Source organism: Rattus rattus, chromosome 1, assembly GCF_011064425.1.
Source record: "Rattus rattus isolate New Zealand chromosome 1, Rrattus_CSIRO_v1, whole genome shotgun sequence".
Lineage (NCBI taxonomy): Eukaryota > Metazoa > Chordata > Mammalia > Rodentia > Muridae > Rattus > Rattus rattus.
In genome coordinates this window covers 118,613,587-118,634,735 of record NC_046154.1, presented here as the reverse complement: position 1 = coordinate 118,634,735, position 21,149 = coordinate 118,613,587, and the positions used below count along the sequence as shown (strand labels likewise).

At 42.7% G+C, this 21,149-nt stretch overlaps 1 protein-coding gene across 4 annotated transcripts in view; it reads right to left on the bottom strand.

The window, feature by feature from the left end:
• Nucleotides 1-21,149, bottom strand: part of Klhl32 (kelch like family member 32) — a 215,337-nt gene that overhangs the window by 193,483 nt on the left and 705 nt on the right. The window lies entirely within an intron of this gene.

The following is a 21,149-nucleotide window of genomic DNA, read 5'->3' as shown; positions in this document are numbered from 1 at the left end:
AGTCAATAGGCTAGGGTGAGTTCGACGTGTGGGATGATGATCTCAGAGGAGTGTGCAGGTGTCAAACCCATGTTTAATATTTCACAATGAACTAGCACTCTTCCCTCATCACTCCCAGTTTTCTGGGTGAACAAGTCTATAACCAAGATATTTTTGTACTCTGTTACAGTCTGTACATATGACTACTGAAAACTGTTAATAAAAACAAATTCATCATGTTTTTACAGGAAGGAACATACTCAGAGAACGTCTGTGTAACTATGGCTATACAAACTGTATACTATAGAAAAGCAGGATAGTCCACATAAGCACACAACTGCACCACCAAAAACTCCCATTCACCTTCGGAATTACCTGATGTCGTAGCTGACTTTTGTTTTTGCTTTTGTTGTCGTTGTTTTGATATATGGCATTGCCAATGCTGTACAAGGAGGTAAACTTTTGCTCTGATCTTGGCTCACTGGGTCAACCATAAGCTACATCCATAAGCATTTAAGCTCTCCACAGGTCTGTGCTGTCTGGAAGGGTCTGCATCATAAACTTTGCAGACATGCGCCAACCCTGCAGACTCTGACAGGACTCCTGCTAAAACTCTGATTTCAATGACTTCCCAGATCTTTGGAATTCTAAATCATATAGCATCATGGTGATCATTAAAGCATTAGAACTAACTCAGATTTACAGGGTCTACATTGAGCAGGACTGGCTAGAAGTCAGGTAGGATGGAACAGAAATATTAAAAAAAATTTTAAATAAGAAAATAGAAGTAAAGTCATGGAAGCCATATCAAATCTCCCAAGGAAATGTTTCCCAGGTTAAAATAAAAATATGTCGAGTAGTTCATGAGACTCATCTACAGTTTTAGTCTGGAGACATTGGAACTATTCAAGAGGGCAAAAGCCAGACCCTTTAAACCATCTTCAGTGAAAAGAGGTGTCGCATTATTGATATATTTATAGAATTTAGGAGGAAGGACAATCATTTTTCCAATGAAGAAAAGTCCTGTTGGACCATTAAAGGACTTACTTTCTGACACAATTGATTCCTCTGATAAAGACTAGGACCGGAAGACTAAGCTAAAGAAGACAGAATTATAGTATCTTCTCTTGTATAGTAAGGTGTGTTATGGATCCTGTCACCTGGTAGGTTTGGAAAGCACTAGAAAATCAAGGACAAAAATCTTATCTTCTAATATAATCCTTAAAACTGTCAGTCATAAAACTTCTACAAATCATTTAGCCTTTGTGGGCCAACATGACTTCCTCCTTAAGAGAAACAACGTCTTCTAAATACTTCTATTGAAGTAATTGAACCAGTAAATTTGCAGTCACATACTTAAGCATAAGGTACAGTGTAAGTACAGACCATCATCACCCGGGCTAGCCCTGTGCTGAATAGAGGCACAGAGTACCACCAATCAGATCATTTCATAACTCAAGAGCTCTGAGAAAACTAACATCTTCCTTCTATAGCTAAAGAAGACTAGATGGTTTAAAGGGTCTGGCTTCTGCCCTCTTGAATAGTTCCAACGTCTCCAGACTAAAACTGTAGATAAGTCTCATAAACTACTCGACATATTTTTATTTTAACCTGGGAAACAGTTCCTTGGGAGATTTGATGTGGCTTCCATGACTTTACCTCTATTTTTTTTTTATTTAATTTCTGGCACTCTTCAAGATCTTATGACCTGAGTCTATTTGTAAAGAAGTTTAAAGGCATTTAATCTCTAAGAAGTTCACTCATCCCCAAGTAGCATTGTTTGGTCCAGGATGTATAAATAAAATAAGAGCAAAATCACTTCATGATGCACAGAGGCTAGTTCAGAAATGTCTTTTATTCTGATCTTGAATGTATGCATGCTTCCCAGGTAACATGTTCAATTATTTAAGTGCTGGCTAGTATCGCGGCTACCGGCATGATCAGTAATCACTGTCTCATCTGATTCCAGCTGCTCCCATCTTTGATATAACCAGGAGCAACAGCCTGGAGGACAGGAACTGACAGGGAAGGAATACAGCGAGGGGTCAATTGATGCTGGTGGTGTGCACACTTTCAGTGAGCTGCTTAAGTCGGACACACATACTATGAAAACAAGACCACGGGCTGAGAAAGAGTTAAAGCCCTCAGAGTTTGGTACAAAATGAATGCTTTCTAGATATAAGAATGTCTTTCAAATCTAGACTTGAAGAAGCAAGCTAAAGAAACCAGACCTCAATAACATTCTTTGGGAACATCTACCAGGTAAGACGGTAAATATCTGTTGGGGATTGGTTCTAATGCTCTGTCTTTAATTTGGTTCCCAAAATCAAATGGGAATCTACGTGTCCCAATGCTGAGAGATCCTGTCTCCAATTGGTTTTTGATTGATCAACAAAGAGCCAGTGGCCAATGGCTGGGCAGAGAAACAGAGGTGGGACTTTTAGGATTCCTACGCAAGGAACACAGTGGGGAGAAGAGGGGAGTCCACTATCAGAGGGGTAGGGTGGATGAGGAAGCAGAGAGATCAGAATTAAGAGCCTGCAGACATGTAAGAGTCAGGGAAGTGGCCCAAGGGGCTACTTTGCTGCTTGGGTCTGGGACAGCAAAGATAAAATAGAGATTTAGAAAGTGTTAACTAAGGGATTCCAGGAGAGGAGTGTGTGGTAGCCATGGGGAGGTTTGAAAGTAACCAATCATTGAGCTAGTCAATCAATATCAAAATTAAGCTCTGTGTGTGTGTGTGTGTGTGTGTGTGTGTGTGTGTGTGTGTGTGTGTGTGGTGTGTGTGTCTTTCGTTCTCAAATTCAGTGAACTCTGGTGGGTGGCTAGAAGCACAATCACCTGCCAGGAACTCAGTGTGGCTTAACAAATCACTGCTACATGTATCTCCATTCACGTTCCTACAGACATGACATTTCCCTCCCCTGGAAAACTGGAGTAAGTATCTGTGCATATGGCCACGGAAAGGGGAAAGAAGCAGAAAGCATTTGGCTATTAAAAGGAAGAATGCAGACTTCTGAAATGTATTTTTGCGAGGCACAGTAGGCACTATAAAGCCATAGGAGAGCAAGCAAAGTAACCCAGGCCTGGGGAGACCTGTGTCCCAGCACTGCAACTCCATAGCCAGATCAGCCAATCTGTATCTTAGGCTTCTGAGACTTCTGATAAAAAGAAAAGGGACAGAGCTAAATATGTTTGTGGGGGCTCTTTCTGCTTATGCTCAAGTGAAATTATATTGGTAGCCGATAAGAACAGGAAAAACAATTGTCAGCCTCTGTGTGCATGAGAGATCTCCTTGGCAGAATAACAAAAATGTCTTCCACTTTGAGGTAAATGTAAAACCATATTATCTATGTAAATGATACCAAGAGACTCAACCTCTTAAAGGTCAATTCTAGAAGAATACAGATGAAGCATTTACCAGAAGCCAAGTCTATTCTGATTAAAAATACAATGGGCCATCACAATCATCTACTCCAAAATAAGCAATGAGAACATATGGATGTATGTGTATGTATACATATGCACATATGTAAATATGTATAGCTACATATACATGTGTATAAATGTATGGATGAGTATTCATTTACACATAGAACAAACATGGACTGGTTATAAATGTCTTCTATCTCTTCTTTGTTTAGTATTTTAGCCCAAAATGTCTCCTCTAAGTCTCCAGTACTGACAGACTATTTAATTTTAACTAAGATATGTGGGCAAGAGAGAGGTCTAACATATTTCCTATACAAGGTCATCTCCAGAAAGGATTTATTAATCACAATAGGTTTTTCTGTCCATTTCCCTTCTTGAAGATCCAATAAGACTTCAAGGCATATTCTTATTGTCAAACAGATACACAAAAAGACAGACCACCAGGCTGCAGCAAGTGCCTACCACTGATTGACTGAGATAGAATAAAAGATTGGGGATTTTAATGATAATGTCCTTTCCAGCTCTAACAGTCTAGCATATAACATCTAATGTCAATACACATTCAAATTAAGGAAACACACAAGGGATTACCAGAGAACAACAAAAGGCCAGTCCACCAAGATGGGTGGTAAAAGTAGATGAGAAATGCAAAACTGAGGAAAACAAAAACCATGGGGAAGGATGCCAAACATAAAGGGCTTCACTGAGGAAATGTGTACCAAACTAAACCTTAAGGGGCAGATTTTTGGACCGAAATGGAACTAAGTATGTTGGAGGTTGGGCTTGTACATGGCAACAGGTGTAAATGGGAGGGACAGTGAGGACAGAACATTGCCAGGAAAACACCAGATCAGGGTGACCAGGATAAATGCAGCTAAGTGAACTTGGGCGACAAACGGCAGCAGGGCTTAGTCATCATGGAGTCGCTGCTGATGGTAAATCTGGAAAATGAACAACTGAAATGCTTTTGCAAGATCTTTCAGAGCATGATACCCAGACCCACACAGAGCAGAAGGCTCTAACTGGGACCTAGGTACACACAGATGCCACTCTTTCTAAACCCTGGCACATCATGCATTTTGTACAGGAATGAAGATCTGGACCACATATTAGATTGTCAGAATTCTCACACTTAACCTCGATCACACTCATATACAACACAGGAAAATGAGGAGAAAGCACTGCTCTTACCCTTAAGGTCCACCCCAATCCGAGTTACTATGGCTGTGACGAAACACCACAATCAAAAGCAACTTAGGGAGAAAAGGGTTTATTTGGCTTACATTTCCACATCATAGTTGTCATGGTTTGAATATGCGTGGCCCAGGGAGAGGCACTTTTGGGGGTATGGTCTTGTTGGAGTGGGTGTGTCACTGTGGGTGTGGGCTTTAATACCCTCATCCTTGTTACCTGAAGTCAGTATTCTGCTAGCAGCCTTCAGATGAAGATGTAGAACTCTCAGCTTCTCCTGCACCAGGCCTGCCTGAACGCTTCTATGTTCCTTGATGATAATGGATTAAACTTCTGAACCTTTAAGCCAGCCCCCAATTAAATGCTGTCCTTATAAGAGTTGTCTTGGTCATGATGTCTCTTCACAGCAGTAAAACTCTAACTAAGACAATAAATAGTCCATCACTGAGTGAAGTCAGGACAGGAACTCAGACAGGGTAGGGACCTGGAGTCAGGAGCTGGTGAAGAGGCCATGGAGATGGGCTGCTTACAGGCTTGCTCCTCATGGCTTGTTTAGCCTGCTTTCTTATATAGCACTGACCACCAGCCCAAGGACGGCACTACCCATAGTGAGGTGGGCTCTTGCCCCACTCCACCCCACGAGAATAGCTAACTAAGAAAATGCCCTACAGGCTTGCCCGCAGCCTGATTTTGTGGAGGCATTTTCTCCACTAAGGCGCCCTTCTCTCACACAACTCTACCTTGGGCCAAGCTGACATAAAATTAGCCAGCACAGGGTCTCCTCAATGCTTGGGTGGGGCAGAGCAGCAGATGGCAGATTAGAGGAAAGCAGCAGCTTTGTGACCAGTGTGGGTGAGTGATGTCATCAGGGAACTGAGCAAGAGTGCCCAAGGCAAAGCTTTTCTCTCTTGGAAGGTACTATAGAGAGAGGCGTTCATAGATTATAAAAGTGTGCCTATCATATCCAAGCTTTTCTTAAACTGTCCTAGGATGGTCACCTTATATCCAACCTTTTGTGGTTATTAAAATCAATCTCGCCTAAATGATTAAAATGTATCTGTCACTTGAAAGGAATGCCTATTTAAAGAATTAATCGATTCTTTTAGATCTTTGACTCTTACTAAAGATTAAGTATGGCTAATTCTTAGTGATGACATCAATAGACTTTAATAAATACAAGATTTATACTTTTTGTAGCCAAGGCTAGCCTCAGATCTCCTAAGTGCTGTGGCCACAGGTGTAAGGCACTATGCCTGGCTAAGAATCTTAAGAAATCTTAAATGAAATATCAAAATCCATGCCTCACCACTTCCTAAATATAAGGCTAAATTCTTGGTATTTCTTAAAGTTAATTAAATATTAACTTTAATATTACATTTAAATACTAACCTTAATATTACACTAAATGTATCAGCACCAACTGAGATTTTTAAAAAGGAAACGCCACTTTGCCATCTTCTCTCTTTTCTATCCAAAGCAGGTGACTTTCTTGATCCTATACTTAAATTTAATTTTCTCTCGGAATACATGAACCACAAAAGCTGTAGCTTTAAAAGCATTTCAGAGATATTTTCTGGGTAAAATTTCCACCTTGTATGAAAAGCATTGAAAACGATTTGAAATTCTCCTTAAAGTACAAAGGAAGAAACGGCACGCGAGGAAAAACTAATGGTCCATCAGTGGCTCTCCCAAGTATCAACTCCCTGAGGAGTTAATTACCTCAGGCTTACAGGGGCTTCTCACCCTGAAGTAAATCCCATTTGGACTGTGCATTCCACATTACCTATTAATCTTGTTCTTCTCTGTATTTCCTCGACCTGCCTGTGCCGACCACGCGTACATTTGCCTAGATGTCAGCAGCAGATGTCTTACTGCGATGGCTGTAAGTCTACTCTAGACCAGAAGCGCCTCTTACCTGACTTCATGAGGCACATCCATAAGGTCTCCTGAGTGAGGGGATGGGACTCACAGATTGTCTCACTCAAAAGCCCAATGTGCAAGAAACAGCTCGCCTTCCTGTTTCCTGCAACTCAGCTTAGTTCCAATTCCACTTGTCAGGAAGGCCGCCTTCTTCGGGTTGCTTGAGCGGGGTACAACAGGTTCCTGGAGCTTAGGTGGTGTTGCAGGAAGGGGAGCTAAGTCTCTTACCTCCAAGTCACCACGCCTTACCATGCCTGCCACGGAAAACAAGTCATTTCCAGTCTCCAGCTTATGAAGGACAGGTGGCATCCCATGGCACTACACGCTCCATGAAACGCTGTAATGCCTGTGTCAGCATTCAAGCCTTTTGTTTTCCTTCTCCTTCTCTGCGTACGCCTTTATCTGATCATCTGTTTTGTTCACCATTCTCTTCCTAGGTCTCTGTGGTTCTTTTAAGATTGCAAATTCCCTGCATCTTCTGTCCCTAGGCCATTTCAATCGCAATCAAAATCTCTAGCACAGGTTCAGAGACTATGTACTATAAACACACACTATCTTGTCTGACACTTTCTTGTGAACATTTTAGGGACAGCTCCAACTTAGAATTGCTTTAGCCACACAGCTGTGGGATCAGTACCCTCCTGTATAAACACACCTCCGTCCATGCTGACATACAGAATGGCTCGGCTGCTCACAATGGAGGGTCTCCAGCTCTCTCTCCTTTACCCTCACTATTCAAACCCTGAAACAATCACCATCTATCCTCTCTGCTCACCTCTCGAGACTGAGCGACTACCAGTCTCTCTGATGTGAACCTGAGCGCTGGCCTCCAGGGTTTCCCTATACCATTCCGGGTTTTCCCACAGCCAGAGGCTGTGACTAGTGACTTTTTACTGAGTCTAGGAAACAAGATCCGTACTTACTGCCCTCTCCCTTGCTCCTCCTGAATTCTCACATCTTTCAGACCCTTCTGAGATCCTGAGCTCCACTCCCTAGGAACAGGCCAATGCCCCCTCCCCTGGCACCCACTCCCCCAGTGCCCACCCCACGTGCCGGTGCACCGCCGCTTTTCATTTGTCCGAATGCCACGAGCCCCTCCTCAGCGTCCACTGTCATTTCACCGTCCCGTGTGAGCTAACGTGATGGATGAGCTTCTCTTTCACCAGCCTATCAGCTGGGTGATGACAATGGCCTGTTTCCCTCACCACTGAACCATCAGCACCTGGCACAGCGCCTGACACTTAGCCAGCCAGGAAGTGCGTGCCAAGTGAGCATTCTTGACAGAAACGAACATTTCCGATGAGAAAGGTTCCCACGCAGAAGCACCGACAATGGCATATTTAAGACACAACAGCGGCCCAGACATAATTTCCCAATCTTTGTCCTGATGTGAGAACAGGGTTATGTGCTCAACAGACTGGGTTTGGACTCTGAAGGCATAGGTGTCATTGAACATTACTTACTGACTATTGGAAACTGTAGAGGGAGGTCCAAAAAGCTTGCCTCAGTTCTTATCACCCATAAGACCCTATGGGTCTTATGCACACCCATAGACGGATAACCATGGCAGAAGGATGAAGTCTCTCCCACGATGAATCATTACCACCTTGACCCACCCTGCTTTACTCTGGGATAACTGGAACACTAGGTGGAAAACTTTACTTACCAGGTGACAATTATTACCAGACACTGAACGATGAAATGTATATATTATATTGTACTGCAACCACAATCATGGTACAAAGAAGGAAAGAGGGAATTCTAGGGCTCCATGAACTAAGGCATTCTCCTGTGGTTGGAACAACCAACCTCTGTGCATTACCAGATGCTTCACCGCAATTCCAATGCGTTGCGGTACTAGAAAGGAGGAAAGCTATGCAGTTAAAGCCAGCCAGCCGTATAAGAGGCTGTGGATAACAAACTGGATCCTGGAAACAGCTTCACAGCTGGACGTGTGTGCTGAGAATGGTTGGACTGAGCTATGTACAACGGAGATGCTTTGACGCCTCGAAGGCTGACACGCCATTTTTATTCTTGAAAGTGTTTAAAAGTTTTGAGGAAAAGCAAAAGGAAAGCAGAGTGGAAGGCAGGGGAATGAGGAGGTGGGAAGACTGCAACTTTCAACAGAAAGTGACATCTAAGCGAAGACTCGAAGGGGAGGCATTGAACCCAAGGTAGACAGATGAGCAGCTGGTAATGCAAGCTGAGAGAAGTCAGCACTGTGCAGCACGGGTTCTCAAGGAGAGGACAGGGCGAGCAGAGACGCAAGGGACACATAGGTCTTGGGATAGAGTCTGCTATTGTTTTTAACAGTGAAATAAACTTTAACCCGGATATCAGCGATCACTTTGGCTGCTATTGAGAAGGGTTGATGGGAGGCAGAGGAGAGTCCTCATGTTCACTAAGGGAAAGGGATGGTGGTGGGAAGCCATGATAAACAGACAGATTCTATGTACACTGAGGACAGTGCCAAGAACTGCTCAAATTATAGGATGCAGGATGAAAATCATAAGAGGAAAAAAGAACTAAGGATTATTCTAAACTAAGGATTATTCTAGGTGTGGGGCATAGCCCCCTAAAGACAGGAAAGAGCTGGGTGAAATAAATTTGGAATAAAAGGAAGTCTAAAGCAAGTACATGGAATTTTGCTACCAAGTTATATATCAATTAATTTTGGTGTGTTTCTTTTGAATACCCCTCCATGAGCTGAGCACGGTGACGCATGCCTTTAATCCCAGTACTCGATGCAGAGAAATCTCTGTGAGTCTCAGGTCAACCTGAGACATGGTCAGTTCTAGGCCATCTACAGCTAAACAATAAGAGCCTTCTTATCTCAAAACAAAAACACAACAAAATTAGACTACTTTCCCAATACAGTAAGTGTCCTTCTGACACATTCATTTAGCGAGAACTCAGGGAAATGAACGGCCATATAAAATGTAGAAATACCCATCTAAATTCCTGAGCCTTAGATTTCTTTTTTTCCTCATGGGACTGCTACATCTCTTCCTTTCTTGTATTATATTTATCATGAAATCAGGCTTCATGTGTCTGGAAAGGTCTCAGTGCTGGTTCATGAGCCCCAAATAACAGGTGGAAGAACACGAGTGGAATCCACACAGGAACACTCGACAGCTCTCTAAAAAGCACCAGATTCAAGGTTAATCTGTTCTGTGATTTGCATCTCCAGAGAAAGGCACTGTTAAGATAGGACGGTTAAAATGGCCTTCTTTTGTATTAGTTTAAAGCCACACCTCCCGCCATTTCATGATATTAAATAGAATCCTTTCTCACCCTTCTAAGCATATTTCGTGTGTTCCATTCTCTCTCATTTATTCAGTTCATTTGGCCACTGGGCCCTGTGTGGTCGTTATTATTAATGTGCAAGTTAGAAATCCCCATTAGACTCAGCAGCTGCGCCCGTGGATATTACGTCCTATAATTTGGCCCAGATGGCCAAGAAGATGATTTGAGCAGAATGGTTGCTGCCGATCCCCTAATGAGAAAGCAGCCTGGAAATTGCGGATGTAAACGATGTTTCACAGTTTCTCTTCTGCTCTCACCCGTTGCCTGGTCTTTCTCCTTCGACTGCCCTTGCCACAAATGGGAAACTCCAACCTAAGCCCCATCTTACCTGACATTCTAGAACGGAAACGTAACTTAAGTTAAAACAATTCCAAGTCTGAAATGGTGTTCCTCATGTCAAAATATTTTCCTTCAATTAGAAAACAAACAAACAAACAAACAAACTGTAAGCATTAAAGAGTGCCGGTAAGACTAGTTAAATGTGTTTGTACTTAGTACAATGAAAGTCACCACAACAGTTGGAATGATGATTCAGTTCCCATGGACAGAGACACATGTAACATATGTAACACATGTGACACATGTGACACATGTGACACATGTAACATCTACTTGCCCCTCACACAGCCATACTCCAAAAGACAAACAAACAAACAAACAAACAAATAAAAAACCAGACTTCTAGAAAGTCCCAGTCATTAATATCTCACCAAGTATCCTCTTAATAATTTCTGTGACTATTTCAAATTCATTTCCTTTCATGGGTGGTCTAATGGCAAAGATTTTTTTTTTCTTTTTCTTAACCGTGTCTCAGTGCTTAACAATTCCATATCTCCTCAAAATGTGATCCTTCAGAACATATGTTTTGAGGCCTTCACAAAACAAAAAGCAAACTACAATCTGAAAATTGGAAACTGCTCCCAAGATGCTGCTGTATGTACGCTGTCCCACAGCACGTCACGACCTACCTGTTGTTCAATGACTCGTAACGCTGCATCCACTGCAGAGGTACCATTCTCCAGCTGGCTTATATAATGCTACATAATCACCATCCATGCAATAAAACCAAAATAGAAACAGAATAAAAGCCATTTGATTTTATCTCACACAGAAACGTGTGTGTCTTAAAAACCAATCTAATCACCATCCAGATAATATAATGATATTTACACGAATGCTCTCTGCAGCAATCTGGATGCTAAGCTGTTCAGACGCTCGAGTGGAGAAATAATAACCTGTTTCACAGTGAAGATGTTAACAACACAACATGACTTCAGACCGAATGGGGCACCTGGTTGATACCGGCTGTCTGAGAATCCAGAGGCTTAGCATGGTGGTGGTGGTGGTGGTGGTGGTGGTGGTAGTGATGGCGGTGGTGGTGGTGGTGGTGGTGTGATGGCAGCGGGGGCGGAGGGGGTGGCGGCGGCAGCGGGGGTGGCGGTAGTGATGGTAATGGTCTGAATGACCAGAAAATAAAGAGCTGGGTAGCAGGGCTGATCCAGGAGGTGTGAGAATAAGAAAAAAGGTGTACACAAGCCCTGTACCAGGTGAAGCCACTCAAAATCTCAGGATGGATGGCTGAGATGACGATGAAGTCCTGCCCTAGCCAAGGAGCAACTCAAGAGCTACTAGGTGAGGAAAGGTCAGATTACTTCAAGGATGCAGTCCCCAGAAGTCACCCATACTCCAGTAGATGGCCCTGTACCCAAGCACATACAAGCAGTACAAAGTAGACCCAGGTGGCTTAAAACAGAAACAAATGAACAAACAAAAAATCACATGAAGTAGGGAGGGGACGTGGTCAGGGGATGGGAGGGACTGGAGGGGAAGGTATCAAGGGTAGACTTCTTCAAAGCCCATCATATGCATGTGGGAAGTTCTCAAACAATAAAAAACAGACACTGAATGTGTGCAAGGCGCCACGCCCGACAGTGGCTCCCAGGTCTCCTTGTAGAAACCACTTGAAGTGTTTTTAGTACACAAACGATTCTATACCAATACAGATTCTAACACAGTATATATAGAGCATATATAAATTATATAGCGAGGATCCAGGGACCTTGCTTTAATGCAGCCCAGAGTCACTCTGAAGGTCAACTTGGTTCTAAACTTCACCCTGGATTTCTCTCTAGAATACTGGTAAATAGACAATTCACGAAAGCAATGGCCAGTCAGAAGTGAACAAAGTATTTACTTGGTATTTTATAGTAACAAAACTATTTATTTTAACATAAAGGGTATATACAAGTTGACTCCTTTAAGGAATAATGGGACAAACAGCACAAATCTTCAGTGTTCTAGCATAGAGGAAGTAGTGGAAGGTTTGCCCGAAGTCTTTGACCAGGTATGAGCTTCCCTGGCTCTCCAAAAATAAGCCAACTATGCCCACCACAGTTTCCCTCTGCTCCCCAAAAAACATGACCAGTAAGGGACTGTGGACTCTGTCCAGGAACCCAAGCAACCATAGATAGGAAAGCTTTAAGGTAAATGCCTCATTTACTGTGGTCCTGCCCTCTGGAGACCTTGACAGCCCAGCAACCAATGACCTGCAAACTGGCCAGCATTGACAGGATAACATGAAGCAGTGTACCTGGCAGCTCTGAGCAGGACTATGAGGTCAGACAATGGGAATTTATCATAAAGTAGTAACAGGATACTAAGGCTCACAAATTAGAGTTTTACTAAGAAGCCCAGTTGAGTACAGTGTTTTAAAAAGGCTCACGCTGTGGCTCTGAGTTTCTCAGATGGCATTTCGCCGATTAAGAAACCCCATCTGTGGCTGACAGTAAATACCCTCCAGAAATGAGAAACTGCTGTCACTTAAAGCCAAAGCCAACAAGCCACGCCCAAATAAAACCAGGTTGTAGGTAATTAATGTTTTCAGAGCTGAGAAGCACAAGACTACTTAGGCTTTGAAATTTCAAAATACAGTAAAAAAGAAAAAGAAAAGAAAAGAAAAGAAAAGAAAAGAAAAGAAAAGAAAAGAAAAGAAAAGAAAAACAACCAGGCATGTCAGTTCAAGAACATCAGACTAGGAAAGACTGAGTATACTAGTGTACCAGGCTAAAGGGTTTGCATTGATGGCCCTGCCTGGCCTGAGAGCAGCATTTTCAAGGCCGCTTTCACAAAATACCAAACAGTGTAAATGAGGAAGTAAGTCAAAGAGAAACTCACTCTAGCAAAATTAATCTCTTTAAATCAGATCATTACCTCAATTTCAAACCTTAATTTCCAAAACAAGAATCATAGCTCTCCTAGAGAGGACCTGGAAACAAATGCACCTTTTCAACATTTCCAGTAGGCTGGTTTCTTGCTCGTACCATTTCATAAGTTTGGTGGTTTGTGTATTTTATATAAACGGAAGACCCACACTCCTATCTTCTGGGCTCCGGCCTTAAACACAATCCTCGCCCCGATATAATTATATTCTACGTAATTTTTAAATACATGTTTGCTTATGTGTTTGCTTTGTTTTATTGGCCAGGCATTGTTGTACATACCTTTAACCCCAGCATAGGGAGGTAGAGGCAAGCAAATTTTGATGAGTTCTGGGTCAGCCTGGTCTAGTTAGTGAATTTCAGGCCAGCCAGGGCCTCATAACGAGACCCCGGTCTCAAAACAAAACAAAAGAAACTGTATTTGCAAAGAAACCATAAAGAAGTTCTTTTGCCAAAGGCTATTTATTGATTTATTAAAATTTATCTACTTATGTGTATGAGTGTTTTGTCTACATGTATGCATATGCACCGGCTGAATGTCTGGTGCCCTCAGAGGGCCAAAAGAGGGCATCAGATCCCCTGAAGCTAGTGTTGCCCATAGGTGTGATCCGCTCTGTAGGTACTGTGAATCAAACCCAGGTCCTCTGCAGGAACAAGTGTTTTAATCTCTCCAGTCCCTTTGCTTTTTATCTTCGAAACAGGGTCTATGTGTCCCAGGTGATCTCAAACTCACTACAGAGACAAGGATGACCTGGAGCTTCTAATGTCGCTGCCTCTGGAGTGCTGGAGTGACAGGCAGACACAACTACCTGTTTAGGTAGTGCTGAGGACTGAACACAGGGCATCAAGTATGCTACACAAGCATCCTAACAACGAAGGGATATCTCCAGCCCAAAACATCATTCTCATCATTAACAATTTCCTACAGCTTTCTTATTTTAGATACATAAATTGATGCTACTTAAAAACTCTCCAAAAATGTATAAGTGAAACTGTGACATTTGTAAAACCCTGAAATAAATGAACACATGCACACTAGATACAGGCAGAGCACATCTTTTCCCCTGGGACATGTCTCATGGACCACTCCGTGGTGAAAACAGAACTTGGCTCTCGGCCTGTGGGTTTCTAAAATGTATTGCTAAAGGCAACGTCCTTTGAAAGTTCTTAGCAAAAGTCACCAGTGTGGTGGACTGCTAGCAGGTCCCACTGTTGTCTCGATTAACCCCAAACCCATAAACCGGGCGGTCATCTTGAAAGAATCAAGGCATGCTAGCCCCATTTGTATTCCTAGGTCAACAAGACCCAAGTGATGTGTAAAATGCAGGAAAATTACCGCACCCCCTTCAAGGATGAGAGATTCCTGGCTGAAAGGCTGGGAAGAAAAAGAAAGTAGTGAGGCAGAGAAAACGTCAGACCTAAGCAGAAAGTGCTCTCTATGGGAAGAGAGTACTCCTGAGGCTTGACAGAAAACTCGAGAACTTCCTTTATTTGACCTGGAAAGTTAATGACCTTTTCATACATTTTACATACTCTGGCATGAAAGGAAATCACTAGTTGTCTAGAAAAATGTAAACAACCAGAACCTGAGAGGCAGAAAGGCCAGGAGGTCAATCCCTGCCAGGTCTTTCTATGGTGTTTACAGATGGGGACCCAGAGCTCTTGCGGTAGAGTCCCCTAGTGGTACCCACTGAAAAGGAAACTGGCCTTCCCTCCTTTCCTCGGGGTGGGGGCAGGGGGAGCTGCACAACAGACCAGACATTGAAGTGACAGAACTCAGCAAGTGACATCGCTACATAGATAGGACACTGCCATTAACCTCAGGAGATGTTCCTTTCCCTAGGAGGTCACTAAGAGAGCAAACCCAAGCAGCACCCTGGTGACTCTGCTCGTCTCTCAAAGATGGCCCTCACACCTAAGAATAAGACATTTCTTACAAGGTGCATGAAACTGAAGGGTAGAGGAAGGCATCGGCAAAGGGAGAGAATTGATGAGCTCTGGGGTTTTGTTTGTTTGTTTGTTTGTTTGTTTGGTTGGTTGGTTGGTTGGTTGGTTGGTTTTTTGTCTTGCTGCATATTTCATAATTTGAGAACAGGCCCTGTGATATGCTTCCAGAGTGTTCTTTAGATTCAACCGTTAGGAACTTATCCTTAAAGCATCTTGATGTGGGGCCTTTGGGAGAGAATTAGCATAAAATGAGATTATGAGATAAGGAGCCCCAGGATTACATTAGGGACAGAAGAAGAGAGGCTTGCTGTGCCACACAGCTTGTGATGACCTCTGCCATGACAGGAGGTGGCAGGAAAGGCTTCACTGGCTTTTGGCACCAGGCCATTAAACTTCCTAATGCCCAAAATGTTAATTAAAGAAACCATGATTCTTTGCGCATGACTACTTTGCTATATTCCATTATAGAAAAAAAAAATCAGGATAAGCTATAAGGTAGGTGACAGAAGTCTCATTATAAATCCAAAACTGAGACGCAGAGGGATGTCACTCGGTTGTGAATCCCGAGAGCCAAAAAAGTATCAAATTTGGTATCCAATCCAGGCTCCAAAACTACGATCTGCCTGTCTTCCTTGCGCTTTCAATAGTGAGACGAAAGTAATAAATAATACAGCTTCCAAGTGATGGTTTTAAATGAGGTATCAGAATTTGTCATAAAAAAAATTGCAGAATGCCTCCTCCACTGCTCTTATTGTCAGTGCCATTAGCATCAAATGTGTTCCCACAGCAGCAATCGGCTAGGACGGGGCTGCTTATTCCACCAATATCCTGCACTCCAGATCAGCCGTTCTGCCGGGGTGGGGATGAGGGCGGTGGTCCTGCTTCTCTTTCACTGGGACTGGCTCATCTGAGATGGGAAGCGGAATGTATTATGCCTCAAATAAATGTGTAGGGGAACATTGAGAATCCGTAAAACCTGCCAAAGATTTTCTCCCTTCATTTAAAAACAGGCTCGTCAGGCTGGGGATTTCAACCTCAGGAAGGCAAAAGCTATTTTAGACAGATGTACATTTCCTGATGCTTTCCCCATATGCGGAGCCATTGCGCTTCCAAGTTGAGTTTGTAAGACTGTGACTTGATTTTACATTTTTGAAAAAAAAAAACCCACCAAAATGTATAGTGCCATATGTGTAAACCAAGAAATTAAATGCATGGGTGCACACCGTGTGCCTGTGAAACAGGGCAGGGACGAATTAAGACTGAGATTAAGACTAGGAATAAGAATAGAATAGAATAAGGGGAAAGGACTAGTGCTTCCTCCTGCTCTGCAAATCAGTAACCACTTTTGCAAGGCAGGTCTGGGAATAAAGGACCCAGTTAGACATGCCAAGACCAGGGAGAAGATGAATGAAATTAATTCCATCTGTTAATTCCCAGTAAGGGGAAAGGAAATGTTCTAGGGTAAATTCTGAAAACAAACTGCAAACTGGAAGAAACGTTGAACCAAGAGCATAGAAAGAGAAAGCTACCTCAAGCTATCTCCACAGGGATAGAAAGCCCAGTTTACTAAGAGCCTCTTCGTGAGAGTAGCTCATAATACTGTCCTTTACTTAACAAATGCAGGTATGAGGGGAAACTGATCTCACAGGCTTACACTGTCCTATATGGAGATCAGTTCCTCCACCGTGAACTGAGTCCTTGTCGCTCGTGCAAGACTCTAGCTTTAAATGACATTTGCCGTTCCTTGGCCGCTCTCATAGCCAGGCACTGAGGCAGTGTAACTTCCACAGACTACCACTCACCTTTCAGGTCTCCATCAGAGTACTCTCTAGAAATGAGAACCCTGCTAGGATCAAAGCAGGCATTTGCTGGTCACTAAAGGCTTCCTCCTAGATTTGAACACAGCTGTTCTAATCCTCGTGGAGAACAGGAACAAAGAAGGTAACTGCACCTCACAATTCCCCTTACTTGTCCCACAGATGAGATGTGCCTTTATTCAGGATACACCGAACATTACAGTCTTGATCTGAAGGGCTGGGGAGAAGGGACAGTCAGTAAGCGTGTGCTTGCTTTGCACAAGCATGAGGACCTGAATCCAGAACCTGAACACTCAGGCTTTTAAAAAAGGTCACAGCAGCATGCTCCGTATACTCCCATTGGGGAGATGCAGATCACAGAGGACCCCTGGGGCGAGCCATGTAGCCTTCCTGACCTAGTGAGCAGCAAGTTCAGTGACACACTGTCTCCCCAAAAAACAGGGTGGGTGAGGGATGACAGGGGAAGACCTCTGCCCTACAGACACCACCCATCTTTCAGGTCTCCATTAGAGTATTCTATAAAAATGAGAACCCTGCTAGGATCAAACCAGGCATTTACTGGTCACTAAAGGCCTCCTTCTGGATTTGAACACAGCTATTCTAATCCTTGTACAACATAGACTTACTCCCACACCTGCACAGATGGACACATGAACATGTACACACACACACACACACACACACACACACATACACACACACACACACACACCTACCTTTATCTGCAAAAAGTACTGAAATCCGTGACTCTCCCAGAAGAAAATAATAGATTTCATTATCTAATTTACCAGACTCCCTCATTGCATTTATGAAAAATTATCTGCTTATTTCTTCACCCCCACTGAATTCACATAAAATGCATGCATATACTTTTTTCTCGTTTTTACTTAGTTCACGGAGAAATTCTGTACCACATGCTGATCAGATTCATCTCCCTTCCACCAACTCCTTCCAGATTCATCCCTTCTCTACTCACCCAACTTTGCACCCTCTCTTATTTTAAAAAAAGAAAGCTATCAAGTACAGTCTGTGCCCCTATATACTCTTGAGCAACAATATCATGAAGGAAGTTAGGTGCCCATCACTCTGTAAAAATACAGACTTATCATAATAGTTAACAAGAAAGGAAACGGGGCCAGATCTACAGACAGCCCAATGCTTGCCCTCAGAGCTTTTACAGAAGTGAGTACTAGACATGGGTTGTCCTCCAAGTCAACAATGCCTCTCCTGATCTCTTTCTGCAACTTGCCTTCCACCCCAGTTCCCTCTTCGTGGTCACGCCAGGGGTGTCTTGTCCTGGCTTTCACGCTCCCTTCACCTACGATGAACTCAGCACTTCAGCTCTTACTAGTGCTACCTCCAGTTCATATTTCCAACTTGACCTATCTGGCCGAGCCTTTCACCTTTTTAATAGGTCAAAAGATCTGCATTTACATAAATCAAACCCAGCCATCGGCTCTAGCCTTAATTCCTCTCCCATAGAAAGACTGAACTGATCCCCGCAGTCACAATTTTATTCTTTGCAAAAAGTTTCTTCATGTCTGTGCTTCAGTCTAGTCCTCTGTGAGGGATGGGTTAATATTGTGGGCCAAGCCTGGGCCCACATGCTACACATTCTATTACTAAGATAAAGTTGCAGCGTGGAATAGTACAGCTCTACTGAACATTTAACACATAACTGCGTCAATCTTATAATTAATGTATATTATGTATATTCTATAACCTAGTCGAAGGTAACCAGGACAAAGGGAGTGCAAAGTGCAAAGAAAAGTTAATGGTTTAAATTTCCCTTTCATTGTTCTAAGTTCATGTTCTTCATCTGTAACATGAAACTAAGACACCCTTTATAAGGACATTGTACATAGAGCCGGAGACTGATGCAAAGTAGCGTGTGCACAGAAGGGGCCTCAAAGCAGTGCCTCTGGAAGCAATAACGATGTGTGTTCTGAATCCTAAGGGAAGGATGAAATCTCCAGAGGACTCGGGACTCTGTTAGGACGCCCTTCGTCATCCTGCAGTATTCGGTGATGTCTTAATTACTTAACGTCTTAATAGAAAGCATGCTTGGAAAACCTAAAATGCTCCCTTTCTTAAGCAAGATTTTATTCTACTTCTTCTGCATTGAGAAGTGCAGGGACTGGTTCCTGGACCTCCCACAAATGCAAGGTGTGTGGATGCTTGTGCCTCAGGACCGGCATTTGCATGCATACAGCCTATAAATATCCTTTGCATATGTTAAATACCTCTAGAAAGTGTTAACACCTAACACAATGCCAACACTGCGGTGAGGCATTGACTAGTGAGAGTTGACAAGGAAAGCAAGTCCCACACAGAAAAAGTACAGACACCACTACTGTTGCTAATACTTTTTATCTACAGTTGGCTCCTGGAACTTGTGCATACAGATGGCCAATCATATTCAGATTACTTTCTATATGTCTCTTAGCCCTGTATCGGGAAAAGAACAGGCCAGGAACTTATGACATCTCAAACTATAAATGTTTTTCTTTCAACATAATCAAAATTTTCACCAGTAGGAAGTTTTGTTTTTTGAGACAGAGTTTCTCTGGGTAGCTTTGGCTGTCCTGGAACTCACTCTATAGGCCAGGCTGACCTCGAACTTCCTCTGCCTCCTGGGCTCAAAGGGAGTGCATCATCACTGCCTGGCTAAACCGAGTACACTAAACAACTCTTCTTCTCTGAGGCCTTAGAGGAGAGAGATTCAAGAAACCTCTGGACCTGTTGATTTAAGAATGGATGCAGAAATCTGGGTGTACAGTGGTGCACACATTTGGTTTTAGCAGTCAGGAGGCAGAGCCAAGTGGATAAGTTCAAAGCCAACCTGCTCTACATAGTGAGCTCCAGGATACCCAGGGCTATGTAGAGATACCCTGTCTCAAAAAAACAAAAAACAAAAAAACAGAAACAAAAACAAACAAACAAACAAAGAGAATAGCAGAGCATTGACTAAAGTCCTTAAAATGTCTGCTACTTTCACAACGAAATGTAGTAATTTGCATCCCAGAACTGAGGATCGTGTATCAGCAGGACACACATGGCCCAAATACGTTTTTAATGTGGTCTTTACAGATTTTCTTTTTTCTTTTTAAATTAAGATTACTTTCATATAAAAAAAAAATACAGAGACACTGCTGTCCTTGAAAATCTGGTACATTATTCTCACACGGCCTTGACCTCTCCTTAATCTTAACTGTCAACACCCCCCCCAAAATTTTTTTAATGAAAAAAGCTAGGATCCACAAAAGGTCTCCCCCACCCAGTGCCTCTGACCTAGAGGTTTGAACCTTGAGTCTTTCAGCGATGATTTGGCTTTACAGCGACTGTAAGGCTCAGACATTACTGGGAAGCGCTCTCTAGACAGTACAGTCAACTCTTCTCCCTCTTTATGCACTCACAGTGCTCTGGGAGTCTCACAAACCCCTTTGCCTATTACCTGTCATTATTTGGCTCCCCCAACCCCACCCATTACTATGTCATTTGACGTGGCTCAAGATCTAAACTGAAGAATGTACGATTCCCTTACTTAACAAGAGGTAGGAAAACAGGTATTTGTAAAAAGCAAAGTGAATGGTTGAATGCCACTGGATCTTTACTAAGCTATCCTATCTGTAATGAAAGAATGAAACTAGCACAAAGTATAATTACTGCATCTCCGAAGTCTCCATGTTCACTCCCTAAACATCTGAGAGGAAAAGAGAAAAAAGAAGAATCAACCTTAGTCAGTCCAGGTATAAAGGGCTCCAGTGAGGTCGGGTGTCTGGTGTCTTTCATGGGCCTCACTTTGGGAAAAGGTTCTTCGGTATTCCAGAAGGAAACAAAATTTTAACAGGGGCCGTGTTCAACAACAGTATACCAGGGCAAGCATTTCATGTCTAGCTATATCAACACATAAATGAAGCTACAACTTCTAATCAATCAATTAGGTTGAAAGATGGAATTTCACAAACGGGCTGCAGTGGACATAGAAATGTCAGGAAAGCTGTACGTCGTGAATGTCATCTATACTGTTACCTTAGAAATTCACAAGCGCTGTACCTGGTCTGGTCAATTTACAACAGAAGAGCTTCCTGGTGTGGGAGCCACAATAAAAAAATCATCTGCTCTTACAGTTAATTTAATACTAGTGAAATGCAAAATAGAACTGGAAATAGAAGGAAAGGTCAGCTTCTAAATTGAATTTCTTTTAAGGTCACCAAAATGGTAGTAAATTATAATGTAAGACACAATCCATTGAAAAACTCATCTGATGGGTCCTTTTAAAAAAACCCGCATATGTATAGAACATTGTCACTTTTTTAAAGTTGAATGAAAGCACTGT